General features: G+C 33.0%; 1 non-coding gene across 1 annotated transcript; it reads right to left on the bottom strand.

Annotated features, from left to right (window-relative positions):
• Positions 1-14,353: 14,353 nt before the first annotated feature.
• LOC127563569 (U6 spliceosomal RNA) lies at positions 14,354-14,458 on the bottom strand. Its single transcript, XR_007954018.1, has one exon. It is a non-coding gene; the product is annotated as a U6 spliceosomal RNA (small nuclear RNA).
• Between the last annotated feature and the right edge of the window lie 12,778 nt (positions 14,459-27,236).

The following is a 27,236-nucleotide window of genomic DNA, read 5'->3' as shown; positions in this document are numbered from 1 at the left end:
TAGTTTCAATTTCATCATCTGAAAATTGTCTGTTCATATCCTTTGGCCATTTATCAATTGGAGAATGGCTTGATTTCTTATAAATTAGAGTCAGTTCTCTATATATTTTGGAAATGAGGCCTTTATCAGAATCTTTAACTGCGAAGATATTTTCCCAGTTTGTTGCTTCCCTTCTAATCTAGTTTGCATTAGTTTTGTTTGTACAAAGGCTTTTTAATTTGATATAATCAAAATTTCCTATTTTGTGATCAGCAATGGTCTCTAGTTCATCTTTGGTCACAAATTTCTTTCTCCTCCACAAGTGTGAGAGATTAACTATCCTATGTTCCTCTAATTTATTTATAATCTTGTTCTTTATGCCTAGGTCATAGACCCATTTTGATCTTATCTTGGGATATGGTGTTAAGTGTGGGTCCATGCCTAATTTCTGCCATACTAATTTCCAGTTATCCCAGCAGTTTTTTTTTTTTAATCAAATAATGAATTCTTATCCCCAAAGTTAGTATCTTTGGGTTTGTCAAACACTAAATTGCTATAGTTGACTATTCTGTCTTGTGAACTTAACCTTTTCCACTGATCAACTAATCTATTTCTTAGCCAATACCATATGGTTTTGGTGACTGCTGCTTTATAATATAATTTTAGATCAGGTACAGGTAGGCCACCTTCATTTGATTTTTTTTTCATTAATTCCTTTGAGATTCTCGACTTTTTATTGTTCCATATGAATTTTGTTGTTATTTTTTCTAGATCATTAAAATATTTTCTTGGAAGTCTGATTGGTATAGCACTAAATAAATAGGTTAGTTTAGGGAGTATTGTCATCTTTATTATATTCGCTCGGCCTATCCAAGAGCACTTAATATTTTTCCAATTATTTACGTCTGACTTTATTTGTGTGGAAACTTTTTTGTAATTTTGCTCATATAATTCCTGACTTTCCTTTGGTAGATAGATTCCCAAATATTTTATACTATCAACAGTTATTTTGAATGGAATTTCTCTTTGTATCTCTTGCTGTTGGATTTTGTTGGTCATGTATAAAAATGCTGAGGATTTATGGGGATTTATTTTGTATCCTGCTACTTTGCTAAAATTATGAATTATTTCTAATAGCTTTTTAGTAGAATCTCTGGGGTTCTCTAGGTATACCATCATATAATTTGCAAAGAGTGATAGTTTGGTTTCCTCATTGCCTACTCTAATTCCTTTAATCTCTTTCTTGACTCTTATTGCAGAGGCTAGTGTTTCTAATATGATACTGAATAATAATGGTGATAGTGGGCAACCTTGCTTCACTCCAGATCTTACTGGGAAAGGTTCCAGTTCTTCCCCATTGCATATGATGCTTACTGAAGTTTTTAAATATATGCTCCTGACTATTTTAAGGAAAAGTCCATTTATTCCTATGCTCTCAAGTGTTTTTATTAGGAATGAATGTTGGATTTTATCAAATGCTTTTTCTGCATCTATTGAGATGATCATATGATTTTTGTTTGGTTTGTTATTGATATAGTCAATTATGCTAATAGTTTTCCTAATATTGAACCAGCCCTGCATTCCTGGTATAAATCCTACTTGGTCATAGTGTATTATCCTGGGGATGATTTTCTGTAATCTTTTTGCTAATATTTTATTTAAGATTTTAGCATCAATATTCATTAGGGAGATTGGTCTATAATTTTCTTTCTCTGTTTTCAACCTACCTGGTTTAGGTATCAGTACCATGTCTGTGTCATAAAAGGAGTTTGGTAGGACTCCTTCAATCCCTATTTTTTCAAATAGTTTATTTAGCATTGGAGTTAATTGTTCTTTAAATGTTTTGTAGAATTCACATGTAAATCCATCTGGTCCTGGGGATTTTTTCTTAGGGAGTTGGTTAGTTTGTTCTATTTCTTTTTCTGAGATGGGACTGTTTAGGATATTTACTTCTTCCTCTGTTAGTTTGGGCAAGCTATATTTTTGGAGGTATGCTTCTATTTGATTTAAGTTGTTGAATTTATTGGTATAAAGTTGGGCAAAGTAACTCCTAATTATTGCTCTAATTTCCTCTTCGTTAGTGGCAAGTTCTCTTTCTTCATTTTTTAGACTAACAATTTGATTTTCCTCTTTCCTTTTTAAAATCAGATTTACTAAGGGTTTGTCTATTTTGTTGGTTTTTTCATAGAACCAACTCTTAGCTTTATTAATTAATTCAATAGTTTTTTTTTTTTACTTTCAATTTTATTGATCTCTCCTTTTATTTTTAGAATTTCAAGTTTAGTGTTTGACTGGGGTTTTTTAAATTTGTTCCTTTTCTAGCATTTTTAGTTGCAAGCCCAATTCATTGACCTTCTCTTTCTCTATTTTATACAAATAGGCCACTAGAGATATGAAATTTCCCCTTATTACCACTTTGGCTGCATCCCATACATTTTGGTATGATGTCTCATTATTATCATTTTCTTGGGTGAAGTTATCAATTATGTCTATGATTTGCTGTTTCACCCAATCATTCTTTGGTATGAGATTATTTAGTTCCAATTGTTTTTTGGTCTACTTTCCTGTGGCTTTTTATTGAATGTAATTTTCATTGCATCGTGGTCTGAAAAGGATGCATTTACTATTTCTGCCTTACTGCATTTGAGTTTGAGGTTTTTATGTCCTAATATATGGTCAATTTTTGTATAAGTTCCATGAACTGCTGTAAAGAAGGTGTACTCCTTTCCGTCTCCATTACATTTTCTCCAGAGATCAATCATATCTAATTTTTCTAGTATTCTATTTACCTCTTTGACTTCTTTCTTATTTATTTTGTGGTTTGATTTATCTAATTCTGAGAGTGCAAGGTTGAGATCTCCCACTATTATAGTTTTGCTGTCTATTTCTTCTTGTAGCTATCTTAATTTCCCTTTTAAGAATTTAGATGCTACACCACTTGGTGCATATATGTTTAATATTGATATTGCTTCATTATCCATGCTACCCTTTAGCAAGATATAGTACCCTTCCTTATCTCTTTTAATTAGATCAATTTTTGCTTTAGCTTGATCTGAGATGAGGATGGCTACTCCTGCTTTTTTGACTTCATCTGAAGCATAGTAGATTTTGCTCCAACTTTTTACCTTTAACCTGCATGTATCTCCCTGCTTCAGGTGTGTTTCCTGTAAACAACATATTGTAGGATTCTGGCTTTTAATCCATTCTGCTAACCGCTTCTTCTTTATGGGGGAGTTTACCCCGTTCACATTTATGGTTAAAATGACCAATTCTGTATTACTTGCCATCTTGTTAACCCCTGTTTATGCTTTTCTCCCTTCTTTCCCCCTTACCCCTTTCCCAGTATTAAGCTTGTGAGCACCACTTGCTTCTCACAGTCCTCCCTTTTTAGTATCTCTCCCCCCGCCTTAGAGTTCCTCCCCCCTATCTTACCCCTTTCCCTCCCAGTTCCCGTATTCCCTTCCGCTTAGTTTATTCCTTCCCTTTTCACTTTCCCCTTCTCACTTTTCAATGAGGTGGGAGAAGTTTCACCATAAATTGAATATGTCTAAAATTTTTCTCTTAAAGCCAATTCTGAAGGCAGTAAGATACCCACTATATTCATCTCCCTCCATTCTTTCTCCCAGATATAATAAGTTTCCTTTGCCTCTTCATGAGATGTAATACCCCCACTTTACACTTTTTCTGGTATAATGTCCTTTTCACATCTAGTTTCTAGAACAAAGTATACATGTATTCTTTATACATCTTTATAGCAGAAATATAATTCCCAAGATTAATCTTTACCTTTTTAGATTTCTCTTGAGTTCTATATTTGTAGATCAAACTTTTTGTTAAGTTCTGGCTTTTTCATCAAAAATAGGTGAAATTTGCTTACTTCGTTCAATGTCCATCTTCTTCCCTGGAAAAAGATGCCCATTCTAGCTGGGTAAATTATTTTTGGTTGTATACCAAGTTCCTTAGCCTTTCGGAATATCATATTCCAGGCCCTTTGATCCTTTAATGTGGACGCTGCTAGATCCTGGGTGATTTTTATTGTGGCTCCTCGATACTTGAATTGGGTTTTTCTAGCCGCTTGCAGTATTTTTTCCTTCATCTGAGGGTTCTGGCATTTGGCCACTATATTTCTTGGTGTTTTGATTTTAGGATCCCTTTCAGTAGGGGATTGATGAATTCTTTCAATGTCTATTTTACCCTCTGTTTCTATGACTTCTGGGCAGTTCTCTTTGATAATTTCCTGGAAAATAGTGTCCAGGCTCTTTTTTTCATCATACTTTTCTGGGAGTCCAATGATTCTCAGACTTTCTCTCCTGGATCTATTTTCCAGGTCTGTTATTTTTCCCAGAAGGTATTTCACATTCTTTTCCATTGTTTGATTTTTTTGGATTTGCTTGACTGATTCTTCTTGTCTCCTCAAGTCATTCAATTCCATTTGTTTGAATCTGATTTTCAATGAAGTATTTTCTTCACTCACTTTTTAAAAATTTTTTTCTAATTGTCCAATTGAGTTCTTTTGTTCTATGGATTTTTTTTCCATTTCGCCAATTTTGTTTTTTAGAGAGCTATTTTCTGTTTCCAGTTCACTAATCTTATTTTTCAAGGATGTTATTTCTTTATCCACTCTGTCTTTAAATGAGTGGGATGACTTCTCCAGACTCTCTTGCCAAGCCTCCCTCTCCTTTCCCCATTTTTTTTCTAGCTCTCTTGTGAGAGCCTTTTTAATTTCTTCTATGAGGTTCATCTGTGCTGAGGAACAGATGATCTCCTCCTTTGGGGATTCACCTGGAGACAGTCTGTTTTTAGTCTCCTCAGGGTTTAGAGTCTGCTCTATATCTGTATAGAAGCTGTCAAGAGTTAAAGTCCTCTTCAATTTTTTCCTCATTTTGTCAGAGAAGAATCAAAGACAAAACAGCTGTGTGCCTCCTCTCCTCCATCTTGTCTGGAAGTCCTCCCCCTTCACTCTTACAGATAAAATATACATTTAATAAATGCAACCAAATTGGTTATTAGGTGATACTATATCCAAACATAAATAATATATAATATTTTTGGTATTTTTTTTGGGGGGAGATACATGTAACAAATTAATGTAACTTTTGTAGACTGGCTATTTGTAGATCAATGAGCAATTTTCAGTTGCTTCATGTGTATACATTTGTTACTTTACTAAATCTGAAAGTACCACAAGTACAGAATTTATCTTCTACTCTTAATGATAAATCACAAAGTTGGTAAATGTTTATGAACTTAGGATAATACAAGCCTTATTTCTTTAAATTTTTTAAAATTTAATTTAATTTTTATAGCATTTCATTTTTCCAAATACATGCAAAGATAGTTTTCAATATTCACATTTACAAAATATTGTGTTCAAATTTTTCTCCCTTTCTCCCCCATCCCTTCCTAAGACAGCCAGCAATTGAGTATAAGTTAACCATGTGCAATTCTTTTAAACATATTTCTATATTTGTTATGCTGCACAAGAAAATCAGATGAAAGGGGAAAGAAAAAACAGAAAAAAGAAAAAAAAAGCAAATAACCACAACAGCAACAAAGGGTAAAAATATTATACTTTGATGTACATTCAGTATTTGTAATTCTTTCTCTGAATGTGGATGGCACTTTCTATGAAGTCTATTTGAACTGCCTTGAATCACTGCATTGTTTCTAAGAGCCAAGTCCATCACAGTTGATCCTCACGTAATCTTGTTATTGTATACAATGTTCTCTTGGTTCTGTTCACTTCGCTTAGCATAAGTTCATGTAAGTCTTTTCTGAAATCAACCTACTCATCATTTCATATAGAATAATAACAATCCTTTCCATTCATATACCATAACATTCATCCATTCCCCAAATGATGGCATCCACTCAGTTTCTAGTTCCTTGCCATTACAAAAAAGGACTGCTATGCACAGTTTTTGCACATGTAGTTCCTTCCTTCCCCGCCCCCCCTATTTTTTTTTTTTTTTAAGATTTCTTTGTAATACAGACCCAGTAGAGACACTCTTGAATCAAAGGGTATGAACAGTTTGATAACCCTTTGGACATAATTCCTAATTGCTCTCCAGAATGGTTGGATCAGTTCACAACTCCACTAACAATTCATTAGTGTCCCAGTTTTCCCACATTTCTTCCAACATTTAAATAAATTTAATAATTTTTTTTGGAGGGGTATAACAAATGTATACACATGAAGCAATTGTAGATCACTCATTGATCTATAAACAGCCAGTCTACAAAAGTTACATTAAATTGTTACATGTTCCCTTCAAAATACAATAAAATATATTTAATAAATAACATTGTTATCTTTTCCTGTTATTTTAGCCAGTCTGAGAGGTGTGAACTGGTATCTCAGAATTGTCTTAATTTGAATTTCTCTTATCAATAGTGATTTAGAACATTTTTATATAATTAGAAATTACTTTAATTTCTTCATCTGAAAATTATCTATTCATATCCTTTGACCACTTGTCAATGGGGAATGACTTATGTTCTTATAAATTTGAGTCAACTCTCTATATATTTTAGAAATAAAGCCTTTATCAAAAACACTGGTTGTAATTTTTTTTTTCTTCTTCCCTTTTAATCTTGGCTGCATTTGTTTTAATTATACAAAACCTTTTTTTTAAAAAAAGTTTTGTATAAACTTAAATTTAATATACTCAAAACTATTTTGCATTTCATAATGTTGTCTACTACTTTGGCCATAATTTTTTCCCCTTCTCCACAGATCTGAGAGGCACACTATCACTTTTTCTCCTAATTTGCTTATAGTATAATCCTTTGTGTCTAAATCATGAATCCATTTTGACTTTATCTTAATATAGGGTGTTGGGCATTGGGTCAATGCCTAATGTATATCATGCAATTTTCTAGTTTTCCCAGTAATTTTTATCAAATAGTGAGTTCTTATCCTAGAAGCTGGAGTCTTTGGGCTTATAAATCACTAGATTACAAAAGTCATTAACTATTATGTCTTTGAAAGAACTTATTCCTCTGATCCACTACTCTAAAACTTTGATTTTCTGTAGCTAGTGTTTCAATCTCAATTTTGGCTATTACTTTACTTATTATTACAAGTTGGATGATAGTTATATGGATCTATACAAATTTTTTTCTTAAATCAAGATAAATAGATTCAACCTTCATCTTTATGGATCTATAATCCACAACTAGAATATCCTAGTCATAAGGTTAGGAAAAAACTTCCTAATTCTTTATTGCTTGAAAAATTAATTGATCTTCCACAAAGAACCTTTCTCAATACAGTCCTTGCTGAAATGTAGAGATCATCTGGGCAGCAATTACACCTAATACTGAGGATATTTAATTATTGCTAATAATGTTCATCATCTAACAGCTATTGGACAGAAAATTTTGGTGATATGGTCAAGAGAAATTAACTGCCTGTGTTCATAGAACTACTTTATGTAATATTTGTAAACAGTATTGTTGGATATTAGTCTCTTGACTCCATGTCCAATGTATATTCAAATACAACATTCACTTGGAACTCTCTTCCTTCCTGCATAAACCAGATTATAGTTTCATTGATCCTCTTCAGTGAGGAACCTTACCATATTAAAAGTATATTTTAAAATGAATACATAGGGAAGTTCCAAGGGTAGAGTCAAGATGGCAGAGTAAAGTCAGGAAATTTCTAGAGCTCCCCCAGTTTCCCTAAAACACACACACACACACACACACACACACACACACACACACGAAACCAACCAAGCCTTTGAACAGTCGCAGAAGTCCTCAAACTATGGCCTATGGGCCAGATGCGGCAGCTGAGGACGTTTACACCCCTCATCCAGGGCTATGAAGTTTCTTTATTTAAAGGCCCACAAAACAAAGTTTTTTTTTGTTTTTACTATAGTCCGGCCCTCCAACAGTCTGAGGGACAGTGAACTGGCCCCCAATTTAAAAAGTTTGAGGACCCCTGGAATGAAATGAAACCACTCTCTAGCTCAAGAGAGACTGAAAAAACATAAAGAAAGGTCACTCTCACTAAGGTGAAAGAGTGTTTAACCCAGTTCAGATAGAGTCTAGGAAAACCATTGAGAAGGTCTTAATCACAGCAAATCAGCACCTAAGACCCTCCGTCCTGGCTCAGTAGAGGAGCAAATCAGTGGGGTAGCTTCCAGTCCCAGCTCAGAAGACAAACTCTGGGAAACCAGGCTTTTACTAAAAAAAAGGAAGAAAAGCTACCATTTACAAACACAAGGGGTCCCTGCACTCAAAGCCAAGGCTCAGAGCTGCACAGAAAGCTTGGGACAGCACCACCTTTAGTCCAGAAGCAGAGTTCCACCTTAATAGTAACAAAAAAGGAAATAATACCTGCCAAAAGAAAAGGCAAGAAAATGAGCAAGAAACAAAAAAGAACTTTGACCATAGAAAGCTACTATGGTGACAAGGCAGATCAAAACAAACTCAGACAAGGGCAGATTGTCTACAGAAGAAATCTCAGAGAGTGATATAAATTGGTCTCAAGCCCAAAGATCCTTCTTGGAGATGTTGATAAAATACTTCAAAAGGCAAATAAAAGAGGCAGAAGAAAAATGAGAAAAGAAGTGAGAGGTATGCATGAGAGAGTCAACAGTTTGGAAAAGGAAGGAAAAAAAATTGTCTGAAGAAAACAGCTACTTAACCAGTAGAATAAACTAAATGGAAAAAGAGATACAAAAGATAATTGAAGAAAGTCACCCATTAAAAACCAGAATAGAGCAAATGAAAACTAAGGATTTTATGAGACTGCAAAAATCAGTCAAATAAACTAAAAAGAATGAAAAAATGGGGAAAATTGTGAAATATCTCATTGGCAAAATGGCTGACCTGGAAAATAGTTTGAGAAGAGACCATTTAAAAATTATTGGCCTACCTGAGGGCCATGACCAAAAGAAAAGCCTGCATAGTTTTTTATAAGAGATCATTAAGAAAACTGCCCAATATTCTAGAAACAGAGGGGGAAATACTCATTGAAATAATCTATTGATCACCTCTGGAAAGAGATCCCACAAGGAAAACCCCAAGGAACAGTGTTGTGAAACTCCAAAACTATAATCTCAAGGAAAAAATACTGCAAGTTGCCAGATGAAAACAATTCAAAAATCAAGGAGGAACATTCATGATTACCCAGGATCTAGTGGCTTCCACAATAAAGGATCAGAGAGCTTGGAATACCATATTACAGAAGGCAAAGGACATGGGATTACAAGAATTAACAAGAATTGACTATCCAGCAAGATTCAGCATCTTCTGTCAGGGAGGAGATGAAGCTTCAATAAAGTAAGAGACTTTTATTCATTTCCATTGAAAAAACTATAACTAAATAGAAAAGTTAATCTACAAACATAGGACTCAAGAGAACCATAGAGAGATAAACAGAGGGAAATATATATTTAAAAGTTAAATTGTTTATATCCATACACAGGAAAACATATATAACTTTTGAGAACTGTGTCTATTATTGGGACAGACAAAGAGGGGCATCACAAGAACTGAGAGAGAGAGGTTATGAATGGACTCTGATGTGATGACATCAAAGAAAAAGACATTAAGAGATGGAAAAAAAAGGTCCCTACTGGAAAAAGAAGAAAGGAGAGATATAATGGGACAATTAGTTCATATGAAGAGGTGCAAAAGACCTATTACAATAGAGGGAGTGAAGGGAGGGGGATGAGGATTGTCTGAAGCTTAATATCATCAGTTTTGACTTTGAGGGAATAATTTAATCATTCAGTTGGGTATAGAAATTTATTTAACCCTATAAAGAAGTAGGAGATGTGAAAGGAAAAGAAAAAGGAGGAACAGAATAGAAGTTAGGGCAGAAATACTAGGAATAAAGGGGTGATAGAATATAAAATAGTGAGTAGAATGGATTAAAAACACTACTAAGACAAGGGAGTTGATAGGAGATAAGATATTGGGTGGGGTGGGGAAAAACACATGGCTAAAGACAGGGTAGAAAGAGAACAAAAGTATATATAGAAGAGAAAATAGGATAGAAGAAAATACAGAGCTGGTAATCATAACTGTGAATGTAAATGGGATGAACCCTCCCATCAAATAGAAGCAAATAGATTGTAGATTGAAAAACAAAACTATACAATATGTAGTTTACAAAAAACACATTTGACACAGAGAGACACATAACAGAATAAAGATAAAAGACTGGAACAGAATTTGTTATGTTTCAGCTGAAGCAAAAAAAAAAAAAAAAGCAAGGGTAGCAATTCTGATCTTAGAAAAATCAAAAGTAAAACTAGATCTTATCAAAGGAGATGAGGGAAAGAACATCTTGATGAAGGGTACAGTGAATAATAAAGTAATAATGATACTAAATGTGTATACACCAAGTGGTAGAGCAGGCAAATTCATAAAGAAGATTTTAAGCCAGGTACAGGAAGAAATGTACAATAAAACTATTCTAGTGGGAGACCTCAAACTTCCCCTCTCAGAATCAGATATTCTAACCACAAAAGAAACAAGAAAGAAACTAGGGAAGTTAATAGGATCCTAGAAAACCTAGATATGATAGACATCTGAAAAAAATTGAATAGAGGCAGAAAGTGACATGACACCTACACAAAGAAAAAAAAAAATGACCATGTATTAGAGCATAAAAACCTCACAATTTAATGCAAAAAGGTAGAAAAAGTAAATTTCTGACCATTTCAGACCACAATGCAATAAAAATTATATTTAACAAAAGGTCCAGGAAAAATAAACTGAAAAACAATTAGAAATTAAATAATCTATTTCTAAAGGAATGGGTCAAACAACAAATCTCAGAAATAATCCATAATTTCATTCAAGAGAATGGCAATAATGAGACAATACACCAAAAATTATGGGATAGAGCCAAAGCAGTTCTTATGGGAAATGTTATATCTCTGAATAGCTACATAAATAAAATAGAGAAAGAGGATATCAATGAATTAGGCATTCAATTAAAAAAGGTAGAAAAAGAATAAATTAAAAAAACCCCAATTAAATACCAAATGATAAATTTTTAAACTCAAAGGAGAGATTTTTAAAAATAGACTAAGAAAACTATTGAAGTAATAAGCAAAAATAAGAGTGTGTTTTATGAAAAAACTAACAAAATAAACCTTTGGTTATTTTGATCAGAAAAAGGAAAGAAAAAAAACCAAATCATCAGAATCAAAAATGAAAGGAGTGAACTTACTTCCAATGAAAAAGAAATTAAAGCAATAATTAGAAGCTATTTTGCCAAACTCTATGGTAGCAAGTCTGACAATCTAGCTGAAATGGATGAATATTTACAAAAATATAAATTGCCCAGGTTAAATTTTGAATTAAAATGCTTAAATAATTCCATTTTAGAAAAAGAAATTGAGCAAGTCATTAATGAACTCCCTCAGAAAAATTATCAAGGGCCAGATGGATTTGCAAGTGAATTCTAGCAGTTAATTTAGGCAGCTAGGTGGCACAGTGGTTAGAGCACCAGCCCTGAAGTCAGGAGAACCTGAGTTCAAATCTGATCTCAGACACTTAACACTTCCCAGCTGGGTGACCCTGGACAAGTCACTTAACCCCAATTGCCTCAGCAAAAAAAAAAAAAAAAAAAAAAAAAAAAAAAGAACAACAACAACAACAATTAATTCCAATACTATGTAAACTATTTGGAAAAATAAGTAAAGAAGGAGTCCTGCCAAATTCTTTCTATGGCACAAATATGGCAATGATACCTAAACCAGGAAAGGCCAAAACAGAGAAAGAAAATTACAGATCAATCTCCCTAATGTATATAGATGCCAAAATTTAAAATAAAATATTAGCAAAGAGATTACAGCAATTTATCAGCAGGATGATAGATTGTGACCAAGTAGCATTTATACTAGGAATGCAGAACTGGTTCAAAATCAGAAAACTTATTGCCATAATCAATCATATCAATAACAAAACCAACAGAAATCATATGATAATCTCAATAGATGCAGAAAAAGCTTCTGACAAAATACAGCACTCATTCCTCTAAAAAACACTAGAGAACATAGAGGGAGTTTCCTGAAAATAATAAGCTGTAACTATCTAAAACCTACAGCAAGCATTATTTGCAGTGGAGAGAAGCTGGATGCATTTCTAATAAGATCAGGGGTGAAACAAGGGTGCCCATTATCACCACTATTATTCCATGTTGTACTAAAAATGTTGCTACCAATAAGAAAACAAAAAAAGAAAATAAAGGAATTAGAAGAAGCAATGAGGAAAGAAAACTATCAGTCTTTGCAGATAATATGATGATATACTTGGAGAATCCTAGAAAACTGTCAAAAAACTTTTTGGAAACAATTCACAATTATAGCAAAGTTGCAGAATATAAAATAAACTCACACAAATCATTAGCATTTCTATGTGTTACTGACAAAGCCCATCAGTAAGAGATAGAAAGAAAAATTCCATTCAAAATTACTATAGACAAAATAAAATATTTGGGGGTCTACCTGCCTAGACAAATCCAAGAACTATATATAGGAACATAATTACAAAATAAAATCTAAACAGTTTGAAAAATATCAATTGTTTGTAACTAGGACAACCTAATATAATAAAAGTAACAATTCTACCTAAATTGGTCTACTTGTTCAGTGCCATACCAACCAAGCTACCAAAATATTATTTTGTAGAACTAGAAAATATAATACATTTCACCTGGAAGAATGAAAGATCAAGAATATCAAGGGAATTAATGAAAAAAAAAAATACAAAGGACAGTGGCTTAGCAGTACCTAACCTAAAACTATATTATAAAGCAGCAATTATTAAAATCCATTTAGTACTGGCTAAGAAATACAGTGGTATATCAATGGAATAGATTAGATACACATTACACAATAATCAAGACCTATAGCAATCTAGTATTTGAAAAATCCCCACACTCCAGTTTCTGGAAAAAGAACTCACTATTTGACAAAAAAATGGAAAACTGGAAAGTAATATGTCAGAAAATCAGCATAGACTTACATTTCCCCATACCAAAATAAGGTCAAAATGAATACATGATTTGTGCATAAAGGATGCTATCATAAACAAATTATGAGAACAAGGGATAATTTACCTATTAGATCTTTGGAGAAGTGAAGAATTTATGACCAAAGAAGAACTAAAGAACACTATGAAAGGCAAAATGGACAAATTTGATTACATTAAATAAAAAGGTTTTGCATAAAGAAAACCAACAGAAACAAGATTAAAATGGAAGTACATATGTGGGAAAAAAATTTTACAGCCAGTGTTTCTGATAAAGGTCTCATTTCTAAAATATATAAAGAACTCTGTCAAATTTTTAAGAATACAAGTCATTCCCCAATTGATAAATGGTCAAAGGATATAAGCAAACAATTTTTAGATGATGAAATTATAGTCATTCATAATTATATGAAAAAATGCTCTAAATCACTATTGATCAGAGAAATGCAAATTAAAACAACTCTGAAGTTGTTGGAGGGGATGTGGGAAAACTGGGACACTAATGCAGTGTTGGTAGAGGTGTGAAACAATTCAGCCATTCTAGAGAGCTATCTGGAACTATGCCCAAAGGGCTATGCATGCCCTCGCACTCAGCAATGCCATTACTAGGTCTGTATTCTAAGGAAATCATAAAGGAGGGAAAAGGACCCACATGTGCAAAAATATTTGTAGCAGCTCTTTTTTTTGGTAGCAAAGAGTTGGAAAAGAAATGGAATGGGTGCGCATTATTTGGGGAATGGCTGAACAAGCTACAGTACATAAAGGTAATGGAATATTATTGTTCTATAAAAAATGATGAACAAAATGATTATAGAAAGGTCTGGAAAGTTTTACATGAACTGATGCTGAGCCAAACAAGCAGAACCAGAAATACATTGTTTATAATAACAAGAATGTGCCATGATCAGCTATGAAAGGCTTGGTTCTTCTCAGTGGTTCAGTGATCGAAAGCAGTCCCAAAAGACTTTGGAGAGAAAATGCCATCTCTATCCAGAAAAAGATGTAAGAAAACTGAGTGCAAATGAACGCATGCTTTGTTCACTTCTTTTTTCTGTTTTTTTTTTTTTCTCTCTCTCTCCATGGTTCTTTCTTTTTGCTCTGATTTTTCTCTCTCAAAATGATTCATAAAGCAATGTGTTTTAAAAATAGAATTGCTACAATTTAAAAATAAAATGAGTGGATAAAAATTAACTTTTCTTTTAAACATAAAAATAAATAGAAGCAGAAATAGAAAAAATTAAGGAACAGAATAAAAATATATGTAAACAGATAGTAGAAATTAGTGACCATTAGCTTTTTCCAGTGCTGCAATTCCTTAGACTGGACTACATTATTATCAAGTTCCCAAAAAACCTTATCACCAAGAGACATAAAAAATACATGTTTCACAGATTTGCATGTCATCTTTATGCAGAAGTCACACTGATCTTCTCTGTATTGTCCCAATTTTAGAATATGTGCTGTCAAAAAGAGTTTTTTTTTTTTTTTGAGGTGGCAAATAATGGGAATCTAAGAGGATTTTCCTAATGTTGGAATAGCTATACAAGTTATGGTCCATGAATGAGATGGAATACTATTAAAATTGCCTAGCCCAGCATAATGACCAAACAGGATTCCAGAGAGCTAATGATGAAATCTACTATCTCAAGAAAACTGAAACAGAGAACATTACACTTCTTGATAGAGAGTTGAGGGAATCAGAATGCAGAATATGACAAATATGTATATTTTAGGACCTAGCCAATGTGGAAATGTATTATGGTTGACTATCATTTTTGTAATCAGCCTTGTTTTCTTGTGTTCTCAATGGGAGTGTGCTGAGGTAGAAAAATGAATCCTTGGCTCACTAAAACAATACACATGTGCATATACGACTATATATAGGTACACATATACATATATACAAACATGCATATAGACACTGTGGTTACATATATGTGTGTGTATTTGAAATTTTGAGAACTGTGATTAACACAAGGACAAACTACAATTACCAAGGACTCATAATGAAACAAGCTGCCCATGTCTTCACAGAGAAATGATGAACTCAGGGTAGAGACAGACATGTTTGTTTTGTTTTGTTTTTTAAACTTTGCCAATGAAAAAATTGTTTTGCTTGACCATACATGTTTGTAAAGGGTTTTTGTTTTTCATTTTTTTTCCAGCAAGGCCATGAAAATAGAAATGACTGATCTCTAGAAATTAATTAAAACAGAATTTTAAAAAGAAAACAATTTGAAAGAAGGAATAATAACTTTCATGAGCTCTTTGATGTCCGTGCTCCCTCCAGTGACACAGATCATACTCTTTCTCATTCTACTGAATTCTAATACTTTTTCCTCTGTTCCTCATTCCTTCATCATCTTCCATATTGGGTCCATCCAACCCATAGGAGGCCTTTATCTAGTCCCTTTAAATGAATACCAATATTGTACCTAGGCTATCTGCTTGTTATTTATTGCTTTTGTGGACCTGACTAGTCCACTCTGTTGGATGATATATTTCACGAATGATATCTGCTGTGAAATTTACTGTAAAGAGTTTCATTTAAAAATATCATAGGATAATCATTCTCAATTGAGTCTAATGTCCAAGGTTTTTGTGGATTTATTTTCTCTTCTCAGGTTTTTTGCTGTTTTGTGGAGTGATGTCATTCTTTGAGCATCTTTCCCTGAATGTTTATAATTTATAGTTTAAATTTGGTATTGCCAAGTGTTTTTTCAGTTGGGAAAGAGATAAAACATATTGGGATCTTTTGGCTTTACCATCTTACATCATCCAAGCTACTTTAGGAAAAGGAAATAATCCAAGTTACTATCTTTTCCTTTATTAATTTATCATTTGAGGGCATTAAGAGATCAGGTAGGTCATTCTGGAGCTGAGATATTTATAAGTTAAATCTTCTCACTTGTATTTTTTCTTAGTTTGATATGAATTTTGTTCTTTACTCTAAATAGTCTGTTATGTTTAAGGACAAGATGAAAATTTGGAGAGGTACAATTAAGAAGAACAGGAGTTGGTTGATTTTCTTTGGTTCAAGAATGGAAATCAAAGGTTTATTATCAAGTTGGATGTACAGCTTAAGTGTAGTGTCCTAAGGATCTATCTTTGGTCTTTTGCTAGTTAATATTTTTAATGATAACTTGAATGAAAAGGAATAGGATAGATTTAGGATTCTCTATTTGGTTTTTAAAGCCCTATACAATCTGAATACATTGTCTTTTTCTCTTCATAGTACATTATTCCACTTTCTTCACTCTGCTGTCCATCTGAAATGACCTTCTCTCTCTTCCTTTCTCAACAATACTACACATTTATTATAAAGCATTAAGACTTTTAGAGTATATTCTATGCAACTCTGGGTAGAAATTAGGACAAGCTTTACTAGGCTTACAATTATTTGTAAGATTGAATTTAGAATCCTTCCTAAGAGGCAGTTGTTGTGGCATGCAGAGTTTTTTAAACATTTTTGTCACTAGAAATTGAGGTAGAATACAAGAAGCTAAGAAACTCCAACCTATATATTATATAGTGAGTGAAAGTTCCACAAAATTTGGGCATGCCTAAAGAAACTCCATTGTGGCACACCATTTGAGAATGACCAATTAGGATCTTGCAAAAAACTATATAGGGCATTAGTGATAGATTAGTCATTCCTGGAGCTTCAGAATTGTTATGGGGCATCAAAATGTTAATAATACAAGAAAGTGAAAGGGAGAGGTCCAGGCCTTCCAGATGGAGTGTAGGCATCCCTTAATGGGATAATTACTTAGCCCCAAAAGTTCCAATGTCAATACTGTTATAAGAAGCTGGAGACCTAATTTCAGAATTCAACTCAACTCAATTTGATAAACATATGCAAGGTATAGGATGCATGTTATCTCCTTACCCAGAGCAAGGCACCATATATGTTCTTGATTTGAGTCAATGATGAGTACATTTTTCTTTCTTTTTTTAAAAGCAATTTTGTTTTATTTATTTAATTAACATTTTCCCCTAGTTACATTCAAAACAATATTAACAAAATTAACACTTGAGGTTCTTTTTTTGCTTAGGCAATTGGGATTAAGTATCTTGTCCAGGGTCATACAGTTAGGAAGTGTTAAGTGTCTGAGGCCAGATTTGAACCCAGGTCCTACTGACTTCAGGGCTGGTGCTTCATCCACTGCACCACCTAGCTGCCCCTACATTTGTTTTTTAAAACTTTTGAGTTCTAGTTCTCTTCCACATCCCCACCCAGAATTAAGAAACCACTGGTGAAATAATGCAAAATATTTCCATAAACGTCAAGTTGTGGGGGAAAAAACCTACAAATTTCTCACCCTAATGAAAATAAAAACCCTCAAGAAAAATTAAGTTAAAGAAAAAAAGAGAGAGAGATAGAGAGAAAGAGAGAATGTTTCAGTCTGTATTCAGAAGCAATCAGTTCTTTCTATGGGTATGGATAGAATTTTTTTATCATAAGTCCTTCAAAGTAGTCATGAATGATGGTACTGCTGAAAATAGTGAAGTTATTCACAGCTGGCCATCCCTGAACATTACTATTACTTTTATACAGTACATTCCACTTTGCTTGAGTTCATGGAGACTTTCCAGGTTTTTTTTCCTTCCTGAGAGCATCCTCCTCAGTATTTCTCATAGAACAATAATATTGCATCATAAATACATGCCATAAACATACATATTATTTAGCCATTCCCCAACTGATGGGCATCCCCCCTTTAATTTCCATTTTTTTTGCCCTGAGAAGAGAACTGGGCTATGAATAATTTTTGTACATATAGATCAACACCCCGCCCCCCCCCCCCCCCATTTCTTTTGGTGCTCATGCCAAGTTGTGATATTGTTAGGTCAAAAGATATGGATAAACTTATAGCCTTTCAGGCACAGGATCAATATCAATTGATATTTGTTAATTGGGGCATGATGACCTCTCTTTTCCTCACATGTGGCACTACCAACCTATCATCTTTATGCCTTTTTACTAGCTTTCCTTCAATCTGGAATGCACTGCCTTACCACCTTCACAAACTCATTCTCTTCCTGTAGAAGCTTCTAAAATACAACTTTCTATACTGAGGCTTTGCTAATCCTCTCAGTTGCTCTTGTCCTTTATTCCTAATCACTTTTAACTGAACTGAAAGGAAGACAATTAATTTCATTTGGGAAGAAATAATTTTCTTTGGTGCTTGACATTTTCTATATCTTCCATCTGTAGTAGAATAAAGCATTCATGATAACTAAGCAAAAGGTTTTTGTAAAGCTTACATATATTTGGTTTCTTCAGTTTCTGAAATCTGAGCCAGGATTGTCAACATATTTGGCATAGCCATTTCCTGTGCTCACCTTTGCAGTGAAGCTAAGAAGTGTTAATATAGTTGTTGACTTACTATAGATGATCTAATTTCTTAAGGGGTTGGGCTACTCCAGAGGAAGGATGGAGTTTTGTGTGTTCTCCATGTGTTCATGAAACACAAATCTAAGCTTTGCAAAATCAAGTACCAAAGTATGAGATGAATATAATTGCATAGCAGTCCATTTCTAGTTTTAGATTCGAGTCAGGGGGAAGAACAGGTGGTGTAGTTATGTTAGGAATGACCCTTCATGCTCAGGGAAGTTGGCGATCTCTCTCTCTCTCTCTCTTTTTTTTTTTTGAAAAGTGATTTCAGGCAGTACAGCTGTGTTTCTTCAGGACACAACTGGCTGATTCACAGTCCCAGAATATTTCCCTTTCCCCAGGATGATTGTGGTGTTGAAAGAACAGATCTAAGTTGTATAATTTAAGGGGAGGAGCTCAACTGGCTCATTCAGTGTGACTTTAATATACAGCTTATCAGATCTCCTTATGGTTCTGTAATGGAAAGAGTATTAAGTAATATAGTTTTATCTCTCTGAGTTCCATTGGTTAAAAAAAAAAACTATTTGATTTTTCTATCTTTTAATGTCTTTCAGCCCAGTTATCCTTAATTTTCATCACAATCTGCTTCTCCAAATTTAGCTTCTAACAGCATACAATCTTCCTCTCCAAATTTAACAACAATAGTACTGAAATAGCAAGATTTTTCATGTCTCTTCTTGGTCATACTCATGGAGAAAAGGGATTCACTAAAAAACCAAAAGTGTATATCCTGAGATTTTTTAGGGAAAGTTTCAACTCCTTCTGGATGCTCACAAATAATATACTTTTTTTTAATTGCATACATATTTATAAACTGTATTGAACACTCGACAGATATTCACATCATTCTACAACTCCTCCTTCACTACTTCCTAGCTTTAAAATGCTGTTTTAGATGATCAACAACCCAAAACCTTGGGTTCCAACATTGTATCTTGATTCTAAATTACACAAAAAATTCATGAATCAGAAAATTTTTAAAAAGACAAATAAAACAGAAAATGGAAGTCAATAACAAAGCAAATCAGGTAATAAATATGGTTAGAATCTTACATTTGAAGCACAAAATGATTATTATGCTCAGGGGAAGTTGTAATCCAATTCTGCTTTAATTTTCCTACTCCTCCTTCTCTTTTCCCTTCTCTTTCCATCCCTTCTCCCTGTAGTGGGAACACAATCTGATGAGATTCATCTTGCTGGTTGTAAAAATTAAGGCCTGATGCCATCTGCTTGTTAAATCTCTTCCTGTCTAGCCTCAGTGGGACTGGCTTGAGAATGCTGATGCCTCACAGCTGGGGTTGGCAATGTTGAAGCTTCTTTCTGAAGTTCTGGAATCATCATTTAATGTCCTAGCCACATTTGTACTAGGACAAAGAAAATTTCTTTATGGGATTCATGGGCTACTCTCTTCTCCTGCCAGCTAAATCCATCATTTTCCAAGTGGCTATTCTTCCAAGTCCATTTCTTTTTCTTTTTTTAATGTTGCTACTAAAAGTGGTTGCTCTGCCATTCTTCCAAGCCCCTGAAATTTGCTCACTTTCCACAAATTGCCATTTCCTCCTTTCTTAATCCAAACTGCCTGACTCATTGCCCTGGTCAGGGCCATTATAAGTCTCACATTTCAGAGCATTTACTAGTAATCAATTCTGCTGGTACAAGAATTGTGGGGAACTAAAGTTGTGCTAGCGAATGTCCAATAAAGGGTGTTTTATAGTACACAAACTACCTTCCAGTTTAACTAATAAAGTAAGTTTTTTTTTTTTTTTAGTGCAGTTACTACTTTAGCCTTGGAAAGAACTTTTTGCTGATTTTTAAGCAAGATGCTCTATTTCTAAACTCCAAGCATTTTTACCCAGATTTGGAATGCTTTCATTCCTCATTTCTGCCTCTTGTATCCCCCAGCTTCTTTTTCTTTTTAATTTTTATTTGTTTCATTGAACATTTTCCAATTACATGTAAAAAAATTTTAACCATCATTTTTAAATTTTTGAGTTCCAAATTCTCTTTTCCTTCCATTCTCTCCTCCTTGAAAGGGCAAACAAGTTGATATTAAATATATGTAAAGTCATGCAAAACATATCTCCATATTAACTTTATTGTAAAGGAAAACAAACAAAAACAATACAAATAAAGTTTTTTTTTTTTCTTAAGTTATGTTTCAATTGCATTGAGTGTTTATCAGTTCTCTCTCTGAAGCAGATACCATTTTTCATCATGTATCCTTTGGAATTGTCATGTACCTTTGTCTTTATCAGTAAACTTAACTCTTTTACAATTAATCAGCTTTACACTATTGCTGTTACTTTGTATAATATTCTTCTGGTTCTGCTCATTTTATTTTGTATTAATTCACATAAGATTTTTCAGATTTTTTTCAACATTGCCCTGTTTATTATTTCTTTCAAATATTTTATTTTTTCCAATCATATGCAAAATATTTTTTGACATTTGACTTAAAATTTTCTGAATTTCAAATTCCTTCCTTCTCTTTCCTTCTCCTTCATTGAGAAAGTAATCTAATATAGATTATATATGTGTAGTAATGCAAACAACATTTCCATATTAGTCATGTTGTGAATTAAAAAACAAAGACAAAAACAATGACAACAACAACAACCAAAAAAAACAAGAAAAATGCAGTTTACAAATTATACTTGTTCAGCACTCAAACTCTATCAGTTCCCTCTTCAGAGGTGGATTGCATTTTTCTTTATAAATCTTTCAGAATTCTCTTGAATGACAGCACTCCTGAGAACAGCTAAGTTATTCATAATTGATCATTATATAATTTTGCTCTTATTAGGTGAACTGTTCTCTTGGTTATGCTTACTCTACTTTTCATCAGTTCAAAAAAAAATCTTTACAGGTTTCTCTGAAACCATCTTGCTCATCATTTCTTATAGCACAATAATATTCCATTACAAATAGATATCACAACTTGTTCAGTCATTCCTCAAAGATGGACATCCCTTAATTTTCAACTTTGCCAACACAAAAAGAGTTGTGATACATATTTTTGTATCTATTTTTTTTTCATTTTTTTTCTCTCATATCTGTGGAATACAGACAGAGAGATCCATGTCCAGTGAAAGGGCATGTACAATTCAATAGGCCCTTGGACACAGCTCCAAATTGCTCTCCAGAATGACTAGATCAGTCCACAATTCTATCAATAGTGCTGTAGTGTCCCAATTTCTCACATCCCTTCCAACATTTGTTATCCTCATCTGCTATCATATTAGCTAATATGATAAACATGAAGTAGTACCCCATAGTTGCTTCAATTTGCCTTCCTCTAATCAATAGTGATTTAGAACCTCCCTCCCCCCCCCCCGCCCCCCACCATATGTAACCTTGATTTCTTCATCTGAAAATTGTCAATTCATATTCTTTGGCCATTTATCAATTGGAGAATGATTCATTCATTCATCCAAAATTAAAAATTTGACTCAGTTCTTTATATATGTGAGAAATGAGGCTTTTATCAGAGAAACTTGCTTTTTTATAATTATAATGACTAATTGTGCATTCCCCTACATCCTATTTTCTCCTGTTTATCTTTGTTTTACACACTCCTTTTACCCTGTTTCTCCTCAAAAGTAATTTTTTCTGACCACTAGCTCTTCCAATTTGCAATCCCTTCTAACAGCTACCATTTCTCTTATCTCCATGTCCTCCTACTTCCCTGTAGGGTAAGAGGGATTACTATTCTAAGTTAAGTGGATATAACTCTCTCTTTGAACCAATTCAGATAAGAAGAATCAGACAATGTACCTTCTCCCCCCCAACATCTCCTCCTCCACTGTAAAAGCTTTTTTCAGTGCTTTTATGTAAAATAATTTACCCCCATTCAACTTCTATCTTTATCCTTCTTCCAGTGCATCCATTTTTCTCACACTTTAATTTTTTCCCCCCTTGAGGCAATTGGGGTTAAGTGACTTGTGCAGAGTCACACAGCTAGGAAGGGTTAAGTGTATGAGACCAGATTGGAACTGAGGTCTTCCTGTCTTCAGGGCTGGTATGCTATCCACTGCACTATCTAGCTGCCCAGTTCAATTTTTTTAGATAGCATCTCATCATAGTTAACTCACATTCATGCCCTCTGTCTATATGCACTCTTAAGTACCCTAATATTAAGAAAGTTCTTAGGAATTAAAAGTGATCATTTTCGCATATATTAATGCAAAACATTTAATCTTATTGAATCCCTCATAATTTCTCTTTCCAGTTTACTTTTTCTCTTTCCTGTTTACTTTTTTTATGCTTCTCTTGAGTCATGTTTGAAAGTAAAATTTTCTATTCAGCTCTGGCCTTTTCATCAGGAATGCTTGAAACTCCTCTATTTTATTGAATATCCATTTTTCCCTGTGAAAGATTATGCTCATTGCTGAGTAGGTGACTTTTTTGTTGTAATCCTTTTCTTTCCCCTCTAGAATATCATATTACAACCCTTCTAATCCTTTAATGTAGAAGTTGCTAAATCTTGTGTTATTCTGATTAAGTTTTCATAATATTTTGATGTTTCTTTTTGGCTCCTTGAAATATTTTCGTCTTAATCTGGGAACATTGGAATTTGGCAATAAAATTCCTGAAAGTTATTTTTTTTTTGTTTTCTAGTAAATTTATTTATTTTTTAATACAGTTTGCTTAATGAATCATTTTGGGAGATAAAAATTAGAGTAAAAGGGGAAAACAATGAGAGTGATTTAAAAAAAAAAAAAGAAAAAAAGAAGTGAACAAAGAATGTGTTGATTTACATTCAATCTCCTTAGTTCTTCTTTTGGATGCAGATGGCATTTTCTATCCAGAGTCTATTGGGATTGCTTTGGATCATTGAATACTGAAAAAAAATTTCATAATTGATCATAGCACATTCTTACTGTTATTGAAAGTTATCATTCTGGAATCTCCTTCAGGAGGTAATGAGTGAATACTTTCAATTTCTATTTTATCCTCTGGATCAAAAATATTAAAACAATTATTTGTAATAATTTTTTGAAAGGTGATAGCTAGGCTTTTTTTTTTCAATTATGACTTTCAGGATATCCAATAGTTCTTATATAATCACTCCTGGATCTGTTTTAAAAGTTAGTTCTTTGTCCAATGAGCTATTTCTCATTTTATTCTATTTTTTCTACTTTTTATTCTATTTCTACTATTAATTCTACTTTCAATTTTATTTTATTATTTCTAGATGTTTACATGCAATCATTAGCTTCCATTTGCCTAATTCTAATTTTAAGAAATTATTTTCTTCACTGAATTTTTGTGCATTCTTTTCCATTTTACCAATTCTGCTTTTTAAGGGGTAATTTACTTTAGTATTTTGTACCTCCTTTTATTAACCTGTTGACTCTTTTTTCATGATTTTCTTGCCTCATTCTCATTTTTCACATTTTTCCCTTTCCCTTTATTATTTGATTAAAAAAATACCTTTTCTTGAGGTCTTCTAGGATTCTTTTTATGCCAGAGATAAATTTATATTTTTCTATTAATTTGGCAGTTTTGACTTTTTTTTTTCCTTCTGAGTTTATATTTTGATCTCCCCCCTGTCACTATAGTAATTTTTTATGGTTGAGTTCTTTTTTGTCATTTATTCATTGTCACTACAAATAGGCTCTGGCCTATTTCTTGACTTTTAGCTTTATACTAAAGTTGGTTTCTGCTCCTAGGATGGAGGAAGCACTGTTCCAAACTTCAAATTTTTCATGCTACTGTTTTCTACTGCTTACTAATTCTGTAAGTTTTCAGTTCTTCCAAAGCGGTATAATCTAAGGACAATTATTCTGGTCTGTGAGGGACCAAAGGAATTCTTTTCCATTTTGGAACTATGACCAGAGTTCCTCATATCCTGTTTTTATATGCAGCACTGTGATAGTGCTTCTTATCTTTGGACTGCAAATGAGAACCACATGTGGGCAATACAACAGAGGATTTCCTATAATCTCCAAGCTTGAGCTCTAGAAGATTCCATTCAAATTCAGTCACACCTCCACTCCCCCAAACCTGTTGCTTCTTTTCTCACGTATAGCCTTTGCTTTGTTTTCACACTAATGTAACGTATCTTCATGCTGACTTTATAACTTGTCTTGGCTGAAAAATTCTTTTACCCCATTCTTTTGTTGATTCTGTCATTTCAGAATTTATTTTGTGTGATGTTTTAAAGTTTTTAGAGGAAGTTTGAGAAAAGCTCAGAGGCTCTGTCCCTTCACTTTTCTGGCTTCCTTAGGGGATATTTTTTCTGTTTTAGTTGAAATTGAAATGTTACAGAAAGTCTTTTCTGGTCCCTCTTCAAATTTCTTCCTTCTATTTCTAATTCATCCTGAATATATCATGTTTGCACATAGTGGTTTGTGCATTGACACCCCCAATAAGCCATGAGAACTTTGAGACCAGGGAATGTCTTATGCTTTTCTTTGTATCTCCAGCACCTAACACAGTGCTTAGTCCATTGGAGATACTTAAATGAATGTTTATTTATTGACTGACACTGAGTGTGATGCAGAGGGAAAGAAATTTAGTACTTTTCTACTCTACCATTGAGGCCTTGTGACTAATTGCTCCTGGATGCTCCGATAAATCCATGATTTTGTTAGTGTGTTAGTCCTTCCACTAATAAAAATGGTAGTCCTTTCTTGGTCATACCTAATTTTTATATTATTTTCAGCCATTTTTAATGTCATGTCTGGTAGAATGTGAAAGCTTACTGATGCTCAACATATATGTTTCCATTACCTTTTGCATTACTTATAATTTTATTTCTTCTGAGATCCTAATATATCATGATTAGCAACCAAATGATAACATCAGGGAAATTCTGATGCTAAAGAGTTTGGTTTTTGTTGTAATAAATAGTTTGATAATGGTGTCAGTATAAATACAACACAATTTACTAAATCTAATCTTTCCTCTTATTCAATCATTAATTTTTGCATGCTTTTACTATTTCCCTTTTTTGGGGAAGCATTTAGATGCAGATCAATTTTTTTCACAAAGGAGAATGTAATGCAGATATTTGATAAAATAACTAAAGATAACAATTCATGCTACATGGAAAAAAGTAAACAAACGTACCTTTATCTTCCAAAGATGATATGATTATAATATGAAATATTTTATGATTTTATAGTGAAGATACTTTCTCAATATGCATTAAACATGTAACTATTCTTAAATTCCCTCATACCCTTATTTGACTATTTTATTATTATTGCTATTATGTTTAAATATAGTATTTACATATAATAACAATATTTAAATATATGTATACTCCTTTATAATTTACAATGCTTTTTTTATATATGTATGTTTATGCTTTGTTTTTGGCAGCTACAGTGACAGAACTACATATTCTATTTCCCCCATTTACTTTTTTTTTCTACCTATGCATTGATTTTTCTTAGAAAATGTGATAGTAAATTTAAAATTAAAGTCCCTATCAATAATTTTGTGGTCTTTGATCTTGGTTAAAGTTTATTCATTGGATTGCTTAATTATTCTAGTACTCCAAAAGCCCTGTGATATCAACTTGTAATTTTATCTCTATGGGTATTCTATTCAACAAACTAAAATCTACTTTGCCTAAATATACAATGTTAATCTTACCTATGTCCTTTTGAATATCAATACAATTTAACATTTTCACCCAAAATTAAATTATTTTTGTTATAAATTAGTATAAATTTCAATGGCTCATGAATGGTGTAAAGCAAAATATGTGTTTAGTTTTAGCTGAAACATGTTACATATTGATACTTTTTATTCAGTTATGCCTTGGAGATTTATTTTATAATTCTGTATAAAATCTTTGTAATAGAGTTTATTATGTGGTCATGGCTCACCAAAATATGTTATAAAATATGAGAAGGAATGTCTCCAGATTAGGGCTATCTCCTAGAAATTGCTATTGTTTATTGTTAGGGACCTTGTAAGAATTTGAGAGATTAAGATGCTAACCCTAGTTCTGCCAAGTATTTGCTATATGAATGTGGACAAGTCACTTAATCTCTGAAAGTTAAGTCAAATAAAGTCAAAATATATTGGTTAAGTGCCTAATTTTGCCAGGCACTATGCTAAGTAATGTATCTTCATCTTTTTATTTGTAAAATGAGAAGATTGAGTTATTTTCTCAATATTTGCCTTTTCCTGAAAACTATAATTGCACTATAGGCCAGGTAGTCTGTATGAAAGAGGGAATAAAGCTAAAATGGGATTTTATATTCTTAAGTTACAAATAGATTTTATGTTGTAAGGAAAATGTTTCTTCTTTTGAAAGAAAATTAAAACATCAAAGAGTTGCCCATCTAACAAATGAAAATAATCAAACAACTAGGAGGAAAATTGCCTTCATAAGTTAGTTGTATGCTGAATTTGGTTGTGATTCATAGACTCTCTAACATGTAAAGATTTTATAGATCCATCATTTCTGCAACTGTTTAAGAACCCACATTTGGAATCTGCTTTTAACTATAAATTTTCTTTTCTTTCTTTCTTTCTTTCTTTTTTTTTTAAATATGAGGCTGAAGCTGAGAGTACTATTTCTTGTATATGAACAAAGGACTTCAAAGATGCTTCTGGATCACAATTAGACCAGCAGTTAGCATTCTGCATTACATACCATAGGTACATTCCTGATGTTAATGGTGAGGAGAATGCTGGTGTTAACAAGTGATTCTCTCCCTTCTTTTTCACTCATAGCTAGACACAAAAGTAGAAAAATGTTCTTCCTTTCTCCTCTCTCTGACAAATTGCTCTGATTCCTCTTGTCCAAATACTACCAATCCTTAAAAAGCCAAGAGCAAATTTCACTTCCTCTATGGAGTCATCATTATCATTCCACTCATGTGCATAATTC

The sequence above is a fragment of the Antechinus flavipes genome, chromosome 4 (genome assembly GCF_016432865.1).
Source record: "Antechinus flavipes isolate AdamAnt ecotype Samford, QLD, Australia chromosome 4, AdamAnt_v2, whole genome shotgun sequence".
In the NCBI taxonomy this organism is placed as follows: domain Eukaryota; kingdom Metazoa; phylum Chordata; class Mammalia; order Dasyuromorphia; family Dasyuridae; genus Antechinus; species Antechinus flavipes.
Note: the sequence above shows the minus strand (reverse complement) of the source record. Positions and strands in the feature narration are given on the sequence as shown.